Source organism: Pteropus alecto, unplaced genomic scaffold (assembly GCF_000325575.1).
Source record: "Pteropus alecto unplaced genomic scaffold, ASM32557v1 scaffold25, whole genome shotgun sequence".
Classification (NCBI taxonomy): domain Eukaryota; kingdom Metazoa; phylum Chordata; class Mammalia; order Chiroptera; family Pteropodidae; genus Pteropus; species Pteropus alecto.
Window position 1 is genome coordinate 10,653,892 of NW_006441955.1, and position 21,927 is coordinate 10,675,818.

Genomic DNA, 21,927 nt, shown 5'->3' on the forward strand with positions numbered 1-21,927 from the left:
CCAAACCTGTAGAAAAGACGGGTGTGGGGAGGGTGTGGGGGGGGGGGATTAGCCAGTTCAGATTCCTTTGCCCAACAGTGCAGCTTCTTTGATTGAAGAAAGCAGAGGTCTTTGTTGCTGGAGTGAGGGGTGGGGGCATTCACCAAATGATTTATCTACCTGTACATCGTTAGTGACAGCCTGGTCCTTCCTTCAGCACATCTCATGAGGGCTGGAAGGGATTTCAGGATTGGAAAAAGTCGAGGCATTGAGTGATTCGTGCTAGTTTGTTCCTACAGTGATATGCTGCTAAGTGTTCTGAGAGCCAGCATCCTCTGGATTTTTGCTCTGAATCTGTGCTTAAGCTGTCTGCCCAATGCCCCATCTGTCCTGGGTTCAAGACCCCATTTTATTCTTACTCGACACGGGAAAGTCAGAGAGACCCAGGTTTGAATCCTGGCTCTCCAGATAGCTGTGTCACCTTGGACAGAATAACTTCAACTTGACCAAGCCTCAGTTCCCTCTTCTGTGAAATGAGGGTAATTTGGCTGTGAGGGGGGAATAAATTGCTGAGTTGACATACACAAAGTGCCTAGCACAGTGCATGGCACAAAATAAGGATTCAGTCTATTTTCATTCCTTTCCTCTTCCATCCAGCCATATGGGAAGGCAGGGGCTGCCCCATTTGGCCTTTGAATGTTCCTCTGTAGCTGTTTTTAAATCCACTCCCTGCAGTGTCCACATGCACTTAGCCGAGTATTTTAAGATCACAGTGTATTTAGGGGAAAGTCCTTTTGGTTACAGCTAAAATTAGGCCTCTTTTTTGCCTGTCTGTTTACCACCCCCCTTCCTATTTTAACTAATTAGAGGCATTGACACTAAGAAACACTTGAGAAAAGTTGGGAGAACAGCTGGGAGTTGTTCTAGATACCAGCAGCTGCTCCCTCTCAGCGTGCCTGGTGCAGGCACGGAAGAGGACTGTCCTGAGTCCGGGAAGGGTGCCTCAGAGAAGATGAAGGAATGCCAGGGTCTGCCTGCAGCTTGGCAAAGGGAGCAGGGGTGGGGGTCTTTTCACAGTGTCCCCCACCTTCTGCTGAGAGGGGTGGGAGGACAGAGAGAGCAATGGAAACAGAAGGAAAGAGATGGGGAAAAGAGGTAAAGGGAAGGAAAGCATTAAGTTTAGCTAGTTGGTTAGTTATTTAATTGGTTATTTCATGCAAACCACCTATATATGCTACTGCCCTGTTCTTCCAACTGGCCGCATACTCCAGGCTGCCCTCTGTCCCAGTTAAACAAGAAGGGGCATTAACAAATGCCACTTTCGTCCCCTAAAACTCCTGCAATAAGTTTCCATCCTTAAATTTAGGAAAAACACAAGAACCCATCACAGGGTCCCTGAGGGCCTGGGTGTGCCTTCTCTCTTCATATCTGTAACAGCTCAGTCCCTCTGCCTTTGTCCATTTCCTCCACTTCACAGATCTTTCTCTCCTGGGCCAGATTGCCCGAGTTTTATCCCATTTCTCTACCTTCTAGCTGCGCGACTTTCGGCAAGTTACTTCACTTCTCTGTGCCTCATTTTTCTTATATGAAAAATGGGGACAATAACAGTAATTACCTCACAGAACTGATGTGAGGATTAAATGAATAGTCATAAGATGTTTAGATTAGTTACTGGCACATAATGCTGCCCCTCCCACCCACACATAAATATTTTCTTGACGTAGGTCCTTCTCTTCCTTCAACTGTGAGCTTAAATGTCACTCCCTGAGAGAAGAATTCCCCAGTCCCCCCCATCTAAGCTAGTATTCCTCACATAATATCCTGTAGCCCCTTGTACTCCACTTCACAGTACTTAGTGTAATGCATCATTATAGATATTTCTGTGACTATTTGTTTACTATCCTAAAAGGCTCTTTGTTTCCCAAGGAAGGGACCATGCTGATTTTGTTCACCAATGATTGCAAGAACCTAGAATTATGATTAGCACGAAGTAGGTGTTCACTTAATGTCTGTGAAGGGAGAGAGGGAGTAAGAAGAAAGGAAGGAAGGAAAGATACAGGGAGGGAGAGAGGGGGACAGAGGAAAATGAAGATTATTGGGGAAAAAAAATACTTCCAAAACCTACTCTCCATAGAATTTATTCTTTCCCACTCCTTAAGATATCAAGGGCTGTATAGAACTTTCTGGCCCCTTGCCACGCTCAGCCTTTTCCAAGCACCACCCACCCCTTTGGGACTCTGCTCTAGACTTCCCCATCATTAGCTAGTTGATATGACAAAAATGCCTTCTAATATATTGACTGTCCCCTAATCCCTTCTTGTTAAACATAAAAATGTACAAACATTCATCTTCTCGAGATACTGTCTTAATTAAACTGTTTTGTAGGATGGAAATTCCAGGTAGTGAGTCACAGAGCTGGGCAAGCATTTTGGCATCACGCATTCGCTGGGGACCTTCCTCTTTAAGGCCCTTCTCGTAACATTGCTGAACTTTTCAAATATATCATGGCAGAACTGGAGATTAAGAGACTTTTCATCTGACCTCACCTTTGACAGTTCTCTGCCTACCTCCATGTTAAATTCTAAGCCATTCTGTTGATTTCTGCCCATGGCCGGCTGTGAGGCCACAATGCCTATGTCACCTCATTATGCAGTTCACTCGGTCTCTCTCCTAGATATTGGCTTTGAGCACGAAAGACTGACCCCGCTGTGACCCACCTCTCAGAAAAGACCTGGGAACTCTTTTCACACAGGTGGACCACCCAGAAAGGTTGTCTGGAATATTTTTAGGGAAAAAATACGAAAATATATTTCGAAGGATAAAAAAAGGAGGACATGATACAACACTATATCTAGAATGTTTTTCTAAGGATTCTAGTGTTGTTTAACAAAGGGGTTTGAAGTGGCCTGCTGTGGAGATGCCAATTCCATTGTGCTTTAGCAAAACATATCTTAGTTTTAATGAACTTGTAAACCAACATGCTCCCATTTCAAAATAAAAACAACATCCCAGGTCATAGAGATATTTGCAAAGTTACATTTATACAACAGCTTAGAAACATGCCCAAAACAACATAGATTTCTCTCTCTGAGGATCATGCTGGGATCTTTTGCATCTAGATCTTAATCTAAGATTGTACAATCCTAAAACTAATTCAAAGTCTGTGCCAAAGCATAAGTAGTTTGTGGCCCTAGTCAGGTTTAGTATCAATCATTTCTCAAAATACCAGTCCCAAGAGGGTGTCTTCTCTTCCTAGGAGTGGTGATTCCATAAAGAGGAAGGTTGGTGTAGTCTGAAGCTCAGAGCTGCACTAAGACCCATACTCTTCACACCTGGCAGAGAACTTCCTGGGCTGCCTTGGAGGGAAGAAGGGCCCAGCTCATTATCACAACTTCCTCCCTGAAGAGCTGGACCCTTCTTCTCCCGAGGAAAACTTCATGGAGGAGGTGGCATTTTCGGTTAACCATCATTCACCCATCTATTCATTCAGCAACTATTATTGAGCAAGCACCATCAACCTTCTAGGCCCCGTGTTTCAACAGGAGTTGATGGTCTGATGGCAGAGACAGACAATAAAGATATAATTGCATATGTAAACAATAGCCAATATACTGAATCCACTGTGCATACAGGGCTTAAAGGAGAGGTGGTACAGGGTGGGCTGGGAGTGTTTGGATGAGATTCAAGATCTGTAAAGTGTGACTAGTAATTCCTACTTTCCAGAGTGGCTAAGCCAGTGGCTTAGGAGAGATGGGAGATATATTGGGTGGGAGAGGTTTGCCCTGGAGGAGAGATTTTACCACTGACATATTGCCAATGCATGTGATAATAAAAAGCAGATGGACCTTTTAACTGATCTTATTATTAGAATTTAATTCTCTACAGACAGTGCACCCCGCTGTATTGCCCACACCCCGTGAATAGCTTTGATTACCCTACCCTTTGGTACAGCACTGAGTTAAGCAATGGGTCCTACTGTGCGCTTTTGAATCCTGGATCTACCACTCTGAATGCTGGGTAATCTTGGGCAAGTTACTTAACCTCTGTTCACCTCTTTTTTTCCCCCTGTAAAATATAGATTAGAACAATAACACCCATCTTTTGGGGTTGCCACGAATACTGATGAGATAAGATGGCATGTACACACTTAATATGGTGCCAAACACATAGGATACCAAAAATATTACCCCTTGTTATTCATGAGTGCTTAATGAGTAGTGAGGATTCTTACTTCCATTTCTCTATCTTCCACAAGACGGGACGACCTGGTCCCTGAATAGGAATCCAGTAGGAATGAATGAGAGAATGGGAAGTAGAGGAAATTTCCTTACAGTTTCTGATTCGAACAGCCTCCCTATCTTCATTCCAGACTTGAAAATCTGCTGAACACCCCCTGAATTCCCTGTCCACATCCTGAACACACTCATTCCTCAGTGGAGTTCCTACACCCCATGCACCATCACGCAAAGGCTTATGTGGTTCCGGGTGCCATAGTTTTCTGCTCCAAGATGTCTGTGCATAAAAGTCCTAGCATTTTTCCATGGCCTCACGTCTTCTGTCTTGACACGCATTTTCTTGTCCTCCCATCTCTTCCTTACCACCTTAAGGAAACTGGGAGATGCTTCTGTGGAAAGCTATGAGCCACACATACTCTGTTGGGTGTCCAGAGGTTGCATTTAAACTCCCAGGTTGTCAAAGTTTCTGCTGTTTTAAAATGGAAAAACAAAAAAAAGTGCCTTCACATCTCAGGTGTAAGTGCCAGATCTTACAGCACTTACAAGGACAAATCCATTTCTTACTGAATAATGGAGCTTAAAACCCACATGACTGGCTGATGTAAGCTTTGGCCAGGTCTGTGAGGAATCTTTGCAACATTATTTCTCTTGATGTTCTTTTCTGGCAGCCATTGTCCTCTAAACAGGAGTTGGCCAGGCTGAGGCTCTGCCTCTCCTGTTACCCAATGACCCTGAATAAGTAAGTCCATTCAGATCGAATAGACCTCTATGCAAACAGCCCTAAGTACCAGTCCTTACTCTGCCTCTACTTAAGTGGGGTAGATGCCTAATTCTAGAAATCTATAAGAGTTCTTTAGTATTTCTGACAATTCTTTCTCCCTAACACCCCCATTGATCCATCAAAGCCCCCTGAGCACCTATCATATCTGTGCACATCGCCCACATCCACCAGCGCCACCCTCATCTTCCCCTGGACCTCTGCTCCTGGCCTCTGCTGGGCTGAATGTGGCAGAACAGCCAGGTGGTGGCACCTCCGACTTCCCAATGCTTCAGAAAAGGAGACTGTAATGTCCGAGTGGTGTGGCTCCTGCCTGCCTCTCAGCTCTGTCTTATCCAAACCTGTCCTCACTCGATCTGCCCCAACCCCACCGTCTTTCTTATTCTTCCAATGTGTCATTTTCCTCCACGTCGTTCTCTCCTCTGCTAGATGTGTGCTTCTCCCATTCTTGACCTACTTAATGTCTGCACATCCTTGAATGTCAGCTAAGCCATAACATATAGGATGTATACCTACACACATGCATACACACCCACATACATATCATGGATACATACCATATATAACATGAGGCACCAGAGGCTCAGCAGTGCCGAGACCCTCCCTTACCTCAAGTGCCCTGAAACAGTCTGTGAGGGAGGAGAGTACCCTCATCTCTCAGATTCTGACTACTTTCTGAAAGAAAGAAGAAGGATCTAAAGGCACAGTTATCTGGAGCCACCCTTTCGACACTGCTCTTCTTCGTGCTTTCTAACACAGAGGGCCTAGGGGAAGGCTGTGGACAATATAATTTCTTGTTCCGTCCTTGCCTCTAAGCTGACACATTGTTGCTTGATTATCTGGCAGAGATTAATTTGACTTCTGCAGATAAATTAGCAAAGTTTTCCTGCCTAAACTACCAAACACAGCCTCACCTGTCTATCTGGCCATATTGAAACATTCATTCAAAATTCTTGTTCATTTGCGTTTCATTCTCCTAGGCACTTAGGGGTGTGGGTGGAGGTGGGGAGTAGAGAAAGGGAGGAAGGGAAGAAGAGAGAACCTTTCAGAATGATTTAAGGGCATTCCCAAAACGAGCTCCACTCACTCTCCCCCACCCCATACACATTCCTGGCCCCTTGAAAAGCTCTGTCCTACTTACGAGCCTCCTGGGGTAAGCTTAGGCCACCTTCCTCTTTTAGCCAACATCTGGTCCCTGGTAAATCTCACTCAGCCCTCCATTTTCCCCTACCTCTCTAAGCTCATGAGAAAGATCTGCAGCCTGGGAGTTGGGAGGAGTCCTAACTGCTAGTCCTGGCTTTGCCATCAATCAATTTTGTGATATCCAAGTAGTGTCCGTTTCTTCCTCTGAGGCGTTCTCGGCACTGTGGCATTTCACCACTGAATCCACTGTGCACAGAGGTAACCAAATTTGAGAGCACTTGCTTTACGCAAAACACTGTGCTACGAATTCATAATGACCTATTCACTCAACGTGCCTAGAATGCAGATATTACTCTCTAAACTAGAGAAGGAAGATAAGACTTAGGAAAATTAAGAAATCTGCTCGGGGCCACAAGCTGCTAAGAGAAGAGGCAAGTTTCAAGCCCAAGTCCTTCTGTCTCCATAGCTCATGAGCCTTCACACTAAACTGAGTCCCAAGTATACTACAGAGAAAGAAATCAAGATGACTGTTTACAAAAGAAAAAGTAGGTCTCATCCTCTTTCATTCATGCATTATGCAGAAGATGGGATGCCTTTCTTGCATTTTCCCCCATACACACCTCTCTCTATTCAGGAGCTGAGAAGAGGGAAGGCACACTTTGGGACTTCACGTACTAATCTGTAAGAGCCAGAAACCCAGCAACAGAGGCGGAGGAGGAAACGAGATGGGTGAAAGTGGGCGCTGTGAGGCTCTTCAGTGTCAGAGCAGACCTCACCCCAGCCTTTTGGTTTGCAGTGAGTAAACTGAGGACCGTAGTGGATATAGAACTGGTCTGAATTCACTCTATTTACAAGTAGAGAGAAGGGCCCAGAACTCAGGGCTCCTTCCATAGAATCACCCAAATCAAATGAGCCTTCTCTATTCAAAGAGAAAACCTTCAAGAACATTAATTTTGTGCCCATCTAAAAGCCACAGTGAACTATGCTAAAGAGAATGGACATTGCAGAAAACGTTCTCACAGAAACTCCCAGCTGAACACACAAAGAAGCGGGTCTCCAAGGAACAGTGTGAGGATTGTCTGAAGGGATCTATGCTGGTTAGATTACAAAAATCATAATATATGAATAAATGAACATATGGAAGAAATCAGCAAAGGCCTCTCCTTCTTCCCATATGTAAACTCGGCCTTCACTTAAAGTCATTAAGCAAACACAGATGCAGCCAAACCAGGCACCAGATGGCAAACGAGAGTTGGAATAAAAGATAAAAAAAAAAAAAAAAAAAAGCTTTCAGTGTGTATTCAAAGATGGAAAAAAAGCCACGATCCAAAACACCATGGTTTCCACAGAATGGTCACCTAGGGTCACCAAGGCCCAAAAGCGACCAAAACAAAACAACCAGAAAACCCTGGAATAATCATGGTTGGGAAGCTACTATCTTTTGTGAATGGCATACAGTATCAGAAGAAAGAGATAATTTTGGGAAATGAAAGCAATAGTTAAATCGTAGAAGGACAAGAGAGGGACGGGAAAGTGGAAGGAATCGGCTTTTGCTGAGCACTTACACGTGCCAGGAGTTTTGTATCCTTGGGCTCATTTCATTCTCACAACTCCCCAGTAGGTATTGGCCAGTTTTATAAATGAGGAAATTTCATCAGTGGGCCAAGAGAGGTTAGGTGCCAAGGTCACACCACAGGAATTCCAACCTAGCTATTTCCAATGCTCCCTATGCACTGTTCCCAGCTTTGCAGCTCTGATTTCTAATCTTTTATCCTGTTGTCAGACTATGGAATATTTGACACAGAAAACATGATCTCTAAAAGATTCCATTTGGCCCATAATCACTGAACATTCACCATGTGCCTAGCCCCTGGGAATACCCATGGGTTATATCTATGTACCAGACACACGGGAAGTCACATGGCTCCCTCTTCCCCCTTCTGCTCATACCAATGCACATAAGGAGGAAGGTGATCTGGCCAGGTGCTGTCTAGAGGGGAGACCAGAGCAGACATGGGGTAGGGAACCAGAGCATGCTTGAGAACTTGACTCCACTTTCATTTCACAAAAGAGACCCTTGCATGTTCCTCATCCACCTTTCAGTTTGTACATGTGAGAAAAACATCTGCAATGAAAATGCCCAAGGGCATCCTGACTTTTCAGCATGTATGAGTTTATATATTGGGGGGAGAAAAGTCCAACAATGCTTCCGTTTTAACTAAGAGCTAAAATGAACATTCACATTTCTTCCTCCCCCAATTAAATCAAACCACTCATTTGCTTGCCAGTGGAATGGTCGGGTGGAAAGTGCTTTCAAGTTGGGCAGACCTGTCTCCTAACCGAATCACTAACTAACCTTGCTGCCAGTCAGCCACATGGCTGCTTTAACTTTCAGTTTCCTCTAAAACAGGGTTCACATGCACTTTGAAGGGCTATTGTGGGACATCTTTTTACTTTCCTTCTCCCCCTTTTCTCTTTCCACGTGGCTGATCTCAACATAGCTGTTTATTTTTTTAATTTTTTCCATTGTTCTTTTCTTACCAAATCTCAAACCATGATGATTCCAGCTTTCTGCCTTACTTAAGCCTGCCTGTAGGCCACTGAACAATATAAAGAAAACACTATACAAACATAAGGTAGGCTTCTATCATTATGTATTAATTGTCACCAGACAACCTCCCTTACACTCCATCCCCCCACTAGTTTCTAGTTGGGCTTGGTCAGTGGGAGGCACCAGCATGAGCTGGAGGAGAGAATGAAGGTAATTTGTTCCCCCAGCTCTCCTTGCTGAGTTGCCACCGTTTGGCTCATCCATCTACCATCCATATTCTGTAGATCACAATTCCTGCAGGTAGCCCTCTCCCTACAACTTTCTCTCTGGGAATGAGAACCACTCCTCCCTTTATTCCTTCAGACCAAGAACTGCTAATGGCTCCTCACTGTTGCTAGTCATGGGGAACTTGTTTACTTTTCTAATCCTTCTTTTAAAAAAAGCCCTTTATGAAGTTTTATTTCAGTTACCCAATATGAGTATCCACCTGTTTTCTGATGGGGACCTAATATGTCCGCTCAATTTCTGCAATGACAATATCAAGCCTCCCCTGTTCTCAGCCCCATCTTTCTTCTCATGTTCAGACATGCAATCTCCTATTTATTCTCAAATACCAGCTACCTCAAAGAGAAAATAAACGCTACTACAAAGACACCTGCCATCAAGTATTCCAACTTTCTTGTATCCAGCGGTGTGCTGGAGCCAGCTCATACCTGCTCACGAGCTGATTATGTGCCTTTCTTCCCAGCTCCACGTTCACTGACATCACATTAGACGCCTGAAATTGGCCCCAGTGGAAGTCTGTACACCACAGAAATTGGCAAATGTTCCCAATTCAGCCCCCTCTCCTTTTTTGCAGAACCAGTTATTAAACACTTATCAACACACCACTGCTTATATCCAGATACAAACTTTTTCTCTTTCACATTTGTTAAAATGGAAGAGATGCCCCACCTATTATCAGAGCCTTTTTCATCTCCTACTGCCTCTGATATCCCACTCAATTTATTTTCCTATGTATTTATCTTCTCACTGAATACTAACTCCTTCTCATCAGCATTTAAACATTCTCTTGACATGTGTAGTCCAAATCAAAATGTGTAATAGACACACCAATTTCAATGATTTTTCTAAACCTTCTTTTAAACAAACCTTTTATTTCATTTTACTTTAGTTACCCAATATTAATATCCATCTGTTTTCTGATGGGGACCTAGTATGGGTAAAAGAGTATAAAATACCTCATCAGTAAGTTTTGTCGGTTACTTGTTGAAATAACATATTTCAACATATTTTGGATATAATAGGTTAAATAAAAGATTAAAATTAAATTTACCAGTTTCTTTTCACTTTTTTAAGTAGCTACTGAGACATTTTAAATTACTCATGTAACTCACATTATTTCTTTTGGACAGGGCTACCACAAACTCTCCCATCTTAAAAATAAAATCTCTTATCTATCTACCAGCCCCTTCAGTTATTGCCTCTCACAGTCAAAAATGTTTTAGAAGATGGCAACCCTCACTATCATGATTTTCTCACCACCACCTACCCACTGCCTCCTTAACCAAGGATGATCTGCCTTCCACTCCTACAATTCCACCAAAATAGTCACTAACACTAACCTAGGTTATTACTCAGCACAAAGGGCTTTTCAATCTTTATCTTGCTTTACCTTTGGCAGTGTTTTGCAGTGTGGAGTACTTCCTTCATTGACACACTCTTCCACTAAAAATATACTTTCTTGATTTTCCTTTCACTGCACTGAATGCTGCTTTCTAAATTCTTTTGCCATCACCTCTCTCTCCTCTACCCAATAATATAGATTGGTCATTTAAAGGATTCTGTCCATCTCATACAGTTCTAAGGATTCATTTACTATTTCTATGCCAGCAGCTCTACAGTTATCCACATAACATCTCCACTTGAAGGGCTCACTGGCATCTCAACTTAAACATATTCATATCTGAACTCATCATCTCGACCTTTGCCTGCAAAACTTGCACTGGCCCAGCCATGGCACTATCTGTAAATGGCACCACATCTACTTTATCTCTCCTTCCAGAATCTCAAGTACATCCTGAAGGCACCCTCTCTTTTCTATCCTCTTCAGTCTCTCACAGTCTCTTTCTTTGTAAATTATATCTTATGTCTCTTGAATCTTCTATTTTGCTTTAATTCTACAATCTCCACCCTAGTCCAAGCCACTGTCCCATCTCATCCAGACTGCTCCAAGGGGCTCTTGAGTGGTCTCTTGGCCTCTGCTTTTACTGTTCTTTAATTCATTCTCTATACATCAGCCAAAGTGACCTTTTATAAACTTGAATTGGATCTCTCTTGCTTAAAACCATCCAGTGGCTTCCCCTTGAGTTTGGCATAATGCCAGAAACCTTTAACATGATTTTAAAAGGCCATCCAAAATCTGACTTCTGCCTTTATTTATAGTTTCATCTCTTATCACTCAATCTATCTACTCCAGCCATCTTGGACTTCTTTCAGTCCTTTGAATGTGCCATATTCTCTTGAGGCTTCAAATATGCATTTCCTTCATCCTAGAACCCTCTTCATCAATTTTAAATGGCGAACTCTTTTTGAACCTGCAGGTAATATCTTAAGCCCCCATACTACTTTTGTCTCTCTCTCACACTTTGATAACACCTGTATTTCTTCAATAGCTGTCAGGTTCAATGATGTACCACAATGCCTAGCACAATGCCTAGCACAATGCCTGGCTCACAACTGGTACTCAATAACTATTTGTTGAACAATAAAACTAACACTATCTGGCTCAAACTTCCCATTTGGGAGAAGAGGAAATGGGGTCCAAAGAAAGGAAGCAGCTTATTCAAAATCACAGAGCCCAGTCTAAGATTAATACAGGACCAGAGAGCCTCCTGATTTCCAGATCAGTTCTCTTTCCAGTCATGTGCTTGCCTATAATTTAGTAACCAGAGGGAAGCAGACCGAATTCCCTATGTCTTGTGAAAGCCAGAGCAAGCTCATATTCATAAACACAGCTGACGTAGTTGTTGGTTTCTTTGTTTATTTTATGTAAAAGGCCTGGAAGTCCAACCCAGAAATATACTCCATGTTTCTAAACCTAGAAGCTCCTGCCACTTGCGTTCCCTACAGCCCCCATTCTGCTCATTGTTCATCTTCCTTCCCCTCATTAAACAGAAGCATCAACTGGTATTCAGTGTTGAATAGTTCCTTCATTCCATGCTCTTTATCACTCCCGTGCCCAGGCAGCATGTCACATGTAGCACAAGATTAGGAAGCACTGTCTTTAAATAGTAGCACTCAAGAAAACATTACAAGATCCTGTGTAGTGCTAGGGTGGAGTTGCATATAACAATGATAAGAATAAAAATAACTCAATTTTTTTTAAGCTACTACTTGTGTTAGGCACTAATTTAGATGGTTTGCCTGCATTTTCTCACATTAATAACTCTAGGAGTAATTATTTCTATTTTACAAATGAGTAAACTGAGGCATAAAGAAGTTAGTAAATAGCCCAAGCCATTTAGTTAGAAGAGCCAAAGCTCCAATCTGGGCAGTCCAGAGTCTGTGATCTTAACTGTATAACATCTGACAATGAAGAATATGTTGACCAGACAGGAAATACAGAAAAGTGCAACTGAGGTAGATCCCAAAATTTCTTTATCCAGATATTCTATCCCTGATTCATTCATTCATTTATCCATTCATCTACTCATTATTCTTTCATTCTCTCATCATGTATTTGTTGAAGGGTCACATTTTATCAATTGTTGGAAACATGATAAAAATCAATGGCCTCCATCCTCTTAGATGTCTAGTTGAAAACACATTTTAGTAAACAGGTGTTTTTCCTACTGTGTGCTAAGTGCTAAGATAGAGGGAATCCACAGGACTTTAGGAACACAGAAAAGATTATAAACCAGTTCAAAAGAACACCACGATGATCTGTCCTGGACTTGCATTCCACACCTTTCCCTTTCTCTCCCTGACCACTGCTTCCTACTTACCCTGCTGGCTTCGCAGTTGCCTTCCAGCCCTTCTCTTACTTTTGTGCTTTAGTGCTATCCTTGGCCTCCCCAACTCTTGGCTTTAGACTCAGTCTCTCTGCTTGTCTTTTCCCTTCTGAAACTGGTTTGAAATAAATTCCAACTTAGCCAGAGGGACTTCTGTACTGTAAATGAGGCTAAAGCCAGCTGTAAAGCTAGACCAGGGTGTCCAAGCCCTACTTCTAATATGGCTCTGGCCTAGGAGAATTGGAGATCCCAAACAGGGAGTTTTGAAGAGTGTGGAGAGATAGCCTCTCTTAGATAATTTTGTTATTTACCAACCTAAACGCAGAGAAACCAAGCCTATTGACTACTTACCATTCCTTGCAGCTCAATCATTGTGCACTGTGTTAATACCATCACATTTTAATTCTTAGCTGCCAATTATGGCACCAGATGTGCTGGCCAAAGAATCCGCCCAGCATGGAAATAACTTTGAAGCAGGCAATATAAATTTTCAAGGTGTTCAGAACCCAAGAGCTTTCAGGATGTTGCACTTTCTCGAGTTGCAGTCTCCCACTGACCTGCTCTGCCCTAAACAAATATCCATAAACGAAGCATATCTTGGCTAAATGGTTTCTGTGAATTAGAGATATCAACTGAACTTGGCAACTAAGAGATTATCAGTGTTGATTCTTGTTAGTCGATGTGTTTGATGAAATAGATGGTGTACTCTGCCCTAGCTATGGAAGAAATTAAAGCCATAAGGGGTATATGAATTGAAAGAAAAGGACAGGATTGAGATGAGATTCTAGAAATTACCATGAGGTAGAGGAGGACATTTGGTAGGAATTCTGGGGAAAATGTGGGAATTGGACTAATAGGCAATTAAAGTCAGTGTCTATTAGAATATTAGAATATACTTAAGTATAGAAGTCTCAGTGAATGTTAAGTTTCAGGATATGGCTGTGGGAGTGAGTGCTGAAATAAAGTTCCTGAGATGAAAGTTCCTGGAGTTGGAAACATTTGGAAACCAATGAGACTCAGCATTGGATGGGTCTTGTAAACAGATGCTGAGATCTTCCATGAACGACAAACTTCCAGGTAGACAAGGAGACTGCGTTGCAGTTTTTAGAGATGAGAGACCCTGATATAACAAAAAATAAATATTTGATCTTTGTCCCTGATCCCTGGCACACAATTCTTAAAACCCTGGAATCTCTGAAGTGAAAAGAGTATCTTTTGCATACTGATGAGATGACTGGTAGCTGGAGACCCCTAGATAGTTTCAGGATAGGGTTCAGTTGCCAGAAAGCCAAAGCCGGATTAGAGGATTTGAACTTTAAGCCTTACCTGCCCTGATCTCCAGAGAGCCAAGATGGGCTGGAAACTGAGTTACTCGCCAATGGCCAATGATTTAATCAATTATATTTATATACTGAAACCTCCAAAAAATCCCTAAACTGCAGATTTAGAGACCATAGGGTGGTGCACCCCAGAAAGGGCATGGAAGCTCCTCACACCTCCCACACCTCCCACACCCCCATACCTTGCCCTGTGTATCTCTTTCATCTGGCTGTTCCAGAGTTGTATCCTTTAAAGTAAACCGGTAATAGTAAGCAAGCTGTTTTTCTGAGTTCTGTGAGCTTTTCTAGTAAGTTATAAAATCTGAGGTGAAAGCGCTCGTCAGAACCTCCAATTTATAGTCAGTCAGGAGTAAGGGAGGCCTGGACTCGTGATTGACATCTGAAGTCTTGTGGCACTGAGCATTTAAACCTGTGGAGTCTGATGTAACTCTGGTAGTTAGTGTCAAAATTAAATTGAATTATGGGATACCCGGTTGGTGTCTGGAGAGTTAGAGAATTGGTTGGTCTGAGGAAAGAACCCACACATTTGGTGTCAGAAGTATTGTGGGTAAAAACAACCCAGAGAGATAAAATTTAGTTTGCCTCATTCATTGATTCATTCAACAAATATTTATGGATTGCCCATTATGGCCAGGCTCAGTTCTTAGGACAGTGAATGAATCAAATAACCCCTGGCCACATGGAGTTTGCATGCTAGTGGGATAATAAATTCATAAATTTTATGGTGTATTTACTATGTGCTGGCACTGTTTCAAGTGCTTTACCTAATATAACTTTCATGATCCTAACAACAGTCCTACAAGAGGCATCCTGTTATTATCTCCATTTTTAGGAAAGGAAACAGGCATAAAGAAGTTAAATACAGCTAGTAAGTGATACAGCCCAACTTCACACTGTGGCAGTCTGTTACAGTCAGAATCTATCATTTTAATCACTGCATCATACTTTCTCTTTTTCTGAAAATCACTCTGACTGGCCCTAACTGCTATTAAGAGATGAAAGTGGAAGTTATGATATGGTAGTCAGAGAATGAGATACTGGAATTTTCAACAATACTGTGAGTAGATATTATTCCTACCATATAGATGGGAAAATTGAGGCTTAGTTCACACATCCACTAAGTAGCAGAGCCCGGATACTATCCCAAGCCTATTTATCTCTAAAACACAGTATCTTTCCACTAGCATCTCCATCTCCTGCACAAATGGAGAGCTTCCACACTCCCACCTCTATTTTGTGATCAAAAGACTAATTTGAGGCATATTTTAGAGTCAAGATTAGAAAACAGGGCATTTAAATATTTTTCTTCATCTGGTAGGCATGTAATTAAAAATTAAATAAAATATAAATATGCCAACACATAAACTTATACACATATAGGATTTTTTCTTTTATAATTTTAAATTGAAATAAAGCATACATAAAGTGAAATACACAGATCTTAAATGTACAGTTTGCTGAAATTTGATAAATGTACACCCCCACATAATCAACACCCTAAACAAGATATATATGTGTATATGTAGGTAGACAGACAGACAGAATTTAAAACTATTAGAGGTATGAGTATTCATGTCATGATTAATGATGAAGACTTCCCCCACATTTTCCTTTCTCTCCTTCCTTCTTGCTTCTAAATTGACATCTCCAGTGCACGGAGGTTACACAGAATACCAGATGCAGGTCAAAAGATGGCTGTGTCAAAACAAAACAAAGAAAAGAACAACTAGCCATTTCTTAATGCTTGTGAAGGAAAATCACATTCTACACTTTGTTTTTCTGTGGAGGGGTCATGTGCCTGAGCCCACACATTAGCATGTGAACTTGTTCCACTTAAATGAGTCAGAGTTCCTCAAGAAGGCAGATTCATGTATCTCAGAGTTATGTGTCAGCATCTGTGAGAAAAAGTACAATGTACTGTATTGGTGCATCTCACACACACACACACACACACACACACACTCATTTTCACACAAGAAATCACACAGCTAATAATCAGCAGAAGTGGGATTTGAACTCAAGCCTAGCAGACTCAAGAATGAGGCTTTTGTACTACAGGGAGGACAGGAACATTGGGTATGAGGTTAGGGCTAAGCAAAGGTCTGGAACTGGACTTGAATTCTGCCTTTACTACCTATCGGCTTTATGACCTTGAGCAAATTCCTTATACTCTCTCTTGTTTTACTTCCTTGATTCATAAAGCGGGGATAGATGATGATATATATCTGCATCATAAAGTCATTCTGAGGATTAAAAAGGTCATGTATGTAAAGTGATTAGCACAGTGCATAGCACAGAGTAAGCACCTGGGAAATGTTGGTTTAAAGCAGTAACATAACAATGGCCATGGGACTTGTCTGCTAAGTCAGTAGGTGCCACATGTTTTTGATAATATAGTTCAAAAATAGTTCAAGCTTGCATCCTTAATACATGGAAATAGTTCAAGCTTGCATCCTTAATACATGGAAATTTATTTATTGAAAAAGAGCAAAGACATATTCTGAGCTTATAGATTATGTGTGCTATAAAACAGATAAAATATAGCTGAAATAAAATATTTCAAACATTTGCCTATTATGATGTCTTCATATTAAAATCATGCAGTATCTAAAGATGTACAGTACATCTATGCCAGGTGAGTTTTAATGATTTTTAAGTGATTTTTGATGCTTTCTAAATGCTTTCGTATGTGCCTGTGTGTCTATATCTCAAACAGTATTCATGATATTTTTTTCCAACACTTGTCTTATCTGACTTGGTCTTTATTGTTTTTACCTTATAATATGAAGAGCTTGTGCCAAGTAAAAGTGTTACCATTTTTTGTTTAATTGAATCTGAATTATCCCCATTACCTTTAATCCATTGACTGAATCTTTTTCAGCCACTTGCCCATTTTGTGAGAGCTGGTTTAAATAAACTAGATAATACCTATAAATCCACTACCCTGGGCTATGTAAATGACAACGTGTAGCAAATCCTTGGCAGCTGGGGACATACAAACAAGTGCCGTGCTGTTGTCCCCTCAGTGTTATAGAGCTATTCTTCTCAGGAAACCTCACACATCTCACCTGACTCATGACTCTAATGTGTGGACCAACTAACTAATGGATCTGAAAATAATCTGTATATTAGGTACTGGTAAAGCTTAATTAATTTCTTTAGACTAAAAATCATATAAATGACACCTCTAATACTTTATTCCAAAATCCTAATGCAACATCTTGAGCACTCCCTGGAGTGCATGTCTGCCACTTTAGAAACACAGGCTTAGATGATCCTACACTGTCCCTGTCATGGAAGTCACTGCCCTTTCATTCAGCAACTCAGCAGTCATGAACCACGCACCTGTAAGTGCTGGGATTGTGCCAGGCATGAGACCTACAGTGACCTGGTTCCTGCCTTCAGGGAGCTCGTAGTATAGCTCCCACCGGGCAAGGTCTTGGTTATTCTTCCATGTAGATTATGACTGGACACTGCCCAGCTTGCAGTGCCCCTTGGTGTTTAGGCCTAGACTTCCTGGTAGCCCTCCTAAAGCCTCAAGGCCATAATTCTCCTGGGGAGCGGAGAAGATAACAACAGATCATCCACTCCCCAGATTAGTGTGTGTGCCACTTACGGAATCCCCATCTTCTCCATGAGTGTGGAGGAGCCTTTTCCTTTCTTTAACTTAATTTTCCTGGGTAACTCACTTCAGTGTAGCTTAGAGCCCTTTGGTAGCTCCCAAACCAGGCCATAATGCATGAGAACTGGGTGTTCCCCACACCCACACAGGCCTGGTGATCACTAGTGCTGCCCCCAGAGAAGTGGTGAGCAGTGTGTGCAAACTGGCAGCTTGGCCTTGACACAGCGGGGAAGGGTCATACCGCGTGAATGCCGTCTTTCATGGCCACGGTACAGGGCCCCTATTTTTTTCTACAGAAACCCTTCACTTGCTTTCAGAAGTAACGATCAAATGTGAACTTTCATGGTTTATTTATAGCCCTGCCTTATAGAGAGAAAGAAAAGAAGTGATTAAAATGCAATTTTACAAAATATTTTGTTTTTAAAAGCTTTCATTGTGTGGGCAAAAAGGAAAGAGAAAAGTCACTGCATTCATTGTGCTGTCTAGACTCTCAAACAAAGAGGGTAGCGTGCTGCAAATTAAGATTGTCTGGCTCCTGCTTGCTGACAAAAAGTATGAATTTTGAGGCCAACTTCAAATAGACCTTTTTGAACAGAAATATATTGTGGGGGGTGACTATATTTAGCACGTGTCAGCATTTCCATAATAAATTCGTATTGTTATGCTGTGGTAATTTCCAGATTTACTGCAGCCAGTGGGTTCATGAGGTTTCAGTTTTATGTTAATGATTTGGAGAAATTAGAAAATTCAGCAGGGCTATTTCTGATGACAGCACTAATTCTCTGGGTGTTCTCCTCATTGTGTCAAATACCCACAATGAGCCCTGCCTCCCAAGAAAGAGGAGAGTAAGCACGAGTCATTTGGGCTGTCTGTTTAAGCATAACTTTGTATTTTAGAATGCAGTATATTTTTGTTTTCCTTACAATTATCAAATCCATATATGCTACTGTAGACAATTTAAAAAATACAAAAATACAAGTTAACAAGAGAAAAAATTATCCCCCATGCTCTTGAACCTGTTAACATTTTAATATATTTTTATCCAATGTTTATACGCATATGTAACTTGGGTTTAGAACAAACACAATTCTTGAGATAGAATTGCAAGAAAATTGTATTTTTTTATTCCCTCTGCCTCTTTACATTCCTGCAACTATTTTTTCTCTGCCCTAGTTAAAAATTCTGGTAGTTCCATTACTTTCCTAGATACGTACAAAGTCACTGAGACAATACAAGTCTTATGGTACCTTAAGTTGTAAGACATAGCCAAAATTCAGAAATTAGATTATCAAGGAATATATAATAATCATCCCTTCAATTTTCATCTCCTCACTCTTCCAGCTGGGTCTACTGCAGTGGAGAAGAGGCAGCTGTAATCAGAGTCTTCTTCCTTCCTCATTCACTTCCTCCTCAGTGTATAAGCTTTTTTTGGTGTAAGGGAAGAGGTGGGGCATGTAGGAAAATTCTTATCTGATCAGCACTGTCATAAATGGGCTTCATGCTGTCTTACCCTAATAGGTGTTTATAGTTAGGCTCAATAATAGATTTTGGGGAGGACCTCCACTTCTGGGAACCTCTCACTTACAATATCTTGTCCTTGTTAATGCCTTCTGTTCTAATAGATGACTTGCTGTCCTTTTAATTCCTTAGAAATCCAGTAGGTCCTCGCAAGCTGCTTTATGCAGACTTGCTCTGCCTAATTACATGGCCATATTGGACATTATCTATAGCAACCTTTGACAGCTATCTCACATGTGAGCTACCTAGAGTCTGTGGGAAACAGTTATGCCTTTTGGAGTCTGACGGACGCTGGTGGTGTTGGCTGATCTAAGTACTCCTTCACTTCTACACCGATTTGGCAGCCAACCCTTTTCTTCCAGAAAGGAGTCACACTCAAGTCATTGTGTCCCATAACCTTAGGGACACATACCAAGTTCTCTGGTGGTCTCAGTGAAGCCCTGCTCTTTTGCCTTGTGAAGGAGGAGACTCCTCTCAGCCCTCCCTTAGAAGGAGGCCTGATGTGCAGTAAACCAACAGCTGTCTCCTAAAAGTCCAGCTCTTTTTCTCATGTGGATGAAAGGTTTAAGAGTTGATTAATGGGTCCTCAACTACCCTTTTTACAAATTTTTCAGGGTGGTCTGTTTCCAGCTCACTTTAGTATCTTATATCTGTCATCCTTAGATCTCAGCCAAAACTTCCATTTTAGTGTTCTGTCGTATGTATGTTCATTCATCTCGTAGACATTCCCTGAATGCATACGATATACCAGATGCTGAGTTTGGCTATGGAAATAATTATAACAGTTCTGGTCTTAAGGAGTTCACAGTCTAGTTGGGGAGACTGATGTGCTAACAAAGAATTGCAATGCCCTGTCATAAATGCTGTGATAGGTGGAAGTACTAGTTGCTGTAGGAGCAAATAACTCCCTCTAGAAGGGAGGCAGGCAGTGGGATGAGTCAGAAGAAATCTCAGTGGGTCCATGCATGAGCTAAGTTTAATGCTTAAATCTGTACTTTTTTGAGAAACAAAATAACCTCATTTTAAACCTTTGAAATCTCGATTGCTGGTGTTTGTTTCTTAATAATTTATTTTTAAAACTAACAAAAGTAATGTGAAGAAAGGAAGAAGGAATTCCCAGTCTTTTGTACACACATCTGTTACAGTGGGAAGGGAAGTGACATTTATGGAGCATCTTCTATAATACAAGTTTCCAGGATCCCACCCAGGAAGGCAGTCCTGGAATGTTGTCTCAAGCCTGGGGCCTAAGCACAACCCGAAGGAGTATTCCCTGAAGACATTTTCAACAGTCAGAGGAGGGAGAGGAGGCTAGTTCCTCCCTACCTCACAGCAGAGCAGGACTCTGAAAATGTCCTTGTTAGGTGGAATGGCAGTGACATCACTAAGATGTGTTTGACTGCCCCTTCACAAAACAGCCCCACACTACCCCATTTTAGTTTCTATCCTTTCACCATGATTTCCTTTTCAATATTTTTTTAGAATTTTTTAAATCTCCTCACTAGAGGCTGCCATTTCTTTTCTGCTGTCAGTGTGTTTGCTACTGTGAGCATCCCTGAGCTCCCTCCCAGCCAACACTATTTAATCCATTGAGGGCAGATAACTAGTTCCAAATATTCTTGCCCATCATTGAGGAAGAGTTGATAGAACATATGTATAAGTGATTAGCGGATGAAGAAGCTTACACATTTCCTAACCCTTGAATAACTATTGAAAAAAAGTTTATCTGCTTCTAACAGTTATTTATCATACTCTAGTTTGATCATGGTAAATGTCTTTTCCATTCTATGGTGAACTTCTTGATGAGAGGACCTATGCATTCTTCATCTTTGTATTCCATTTATATTGAGTGCTGTACTTGGCTTTTAGAAGAATCTCGATGTTTTATGAATATTCTAGGTGCTGAGATTAAGAAGCAAACAGAAAATGCCCTGGCCTCTTATAGCTTACATTTTGGTTAGGCCAAGGGGTGGAGAGGGTAGATAAGGAACATATCGGCCAGTGAATACATGGCATGTCAGAAGAGGGTTAGAGGTAAATAAGGTGTGTGTGTGTGTGTGTGTGTGTGTGTGTGTGTGTGTGTGTGTGTGTGTGTAAATCACAGTAAGGTGGCAAGGATGGGCAGGGGCCACTTGCATGTTTTGAAAATACCCAGGAGCCTTCACATTCTGTGTGGCAGTCAGTTTTTACATTTTTTCCTTCCCTGCTAGCATTGAGTTTCTCTAGGACAAAGAGGGTGTCTTATGCAAATCTATGTCCCTAGCATAGCATCTGGTACATAGTGAGTAATTAATAAATATGTGGAGTAAGAAGTTGTACATGAGACCCCAGAATGACTACATCCTTAAGAATAAGATGTCAGTAATTGTTTCTAAGACAGGGCCTGTTCTGAGGAACTTTGTCATATTATTGCTTGTAGTCTCCCAGGTCAAGTCTGCTGAACGCCAAAGTATGGGTTCATTCCATTTCCCCTAACTTTCTCATAACTTTAACAGCATTGGAAGACTTCCCAAGGAAACCACACCATTTTGGTCATATAATGGGGCCAATGTAATCCATGGTTGATCTTGATGCTGTATACACCATGTCCACCCAGACATTGCAACTTGCTGTCTGCCCAATTATCTTACTATAAAAACAAGAATGTCCTAAAGTCACATACCAGAACTCAAGTCTAGACTTAGCCCAGAGATCCCATACCTGTACTCACAATTTCAAAGACTACTGGACAAAAGCTGAAGGCAAAATAAA

At 41.5% G+C, this 21,927-nt stretch overlaps 1 protein-coding gene across 7 annotated transcripts in view; it reads left to right on the plus strand.

The window, feature by feature from the left end:
* FGGY (FGGY carbohydrate kinase domain containing) overlaps positions 1-21,927 on the plus strand; it is a 367,647-nt gene that overhangs the window by 339,147 nt on the left and 6,573 nt on the right. The gene's annotated exons all lie outside the window — the stretch shown is intronic.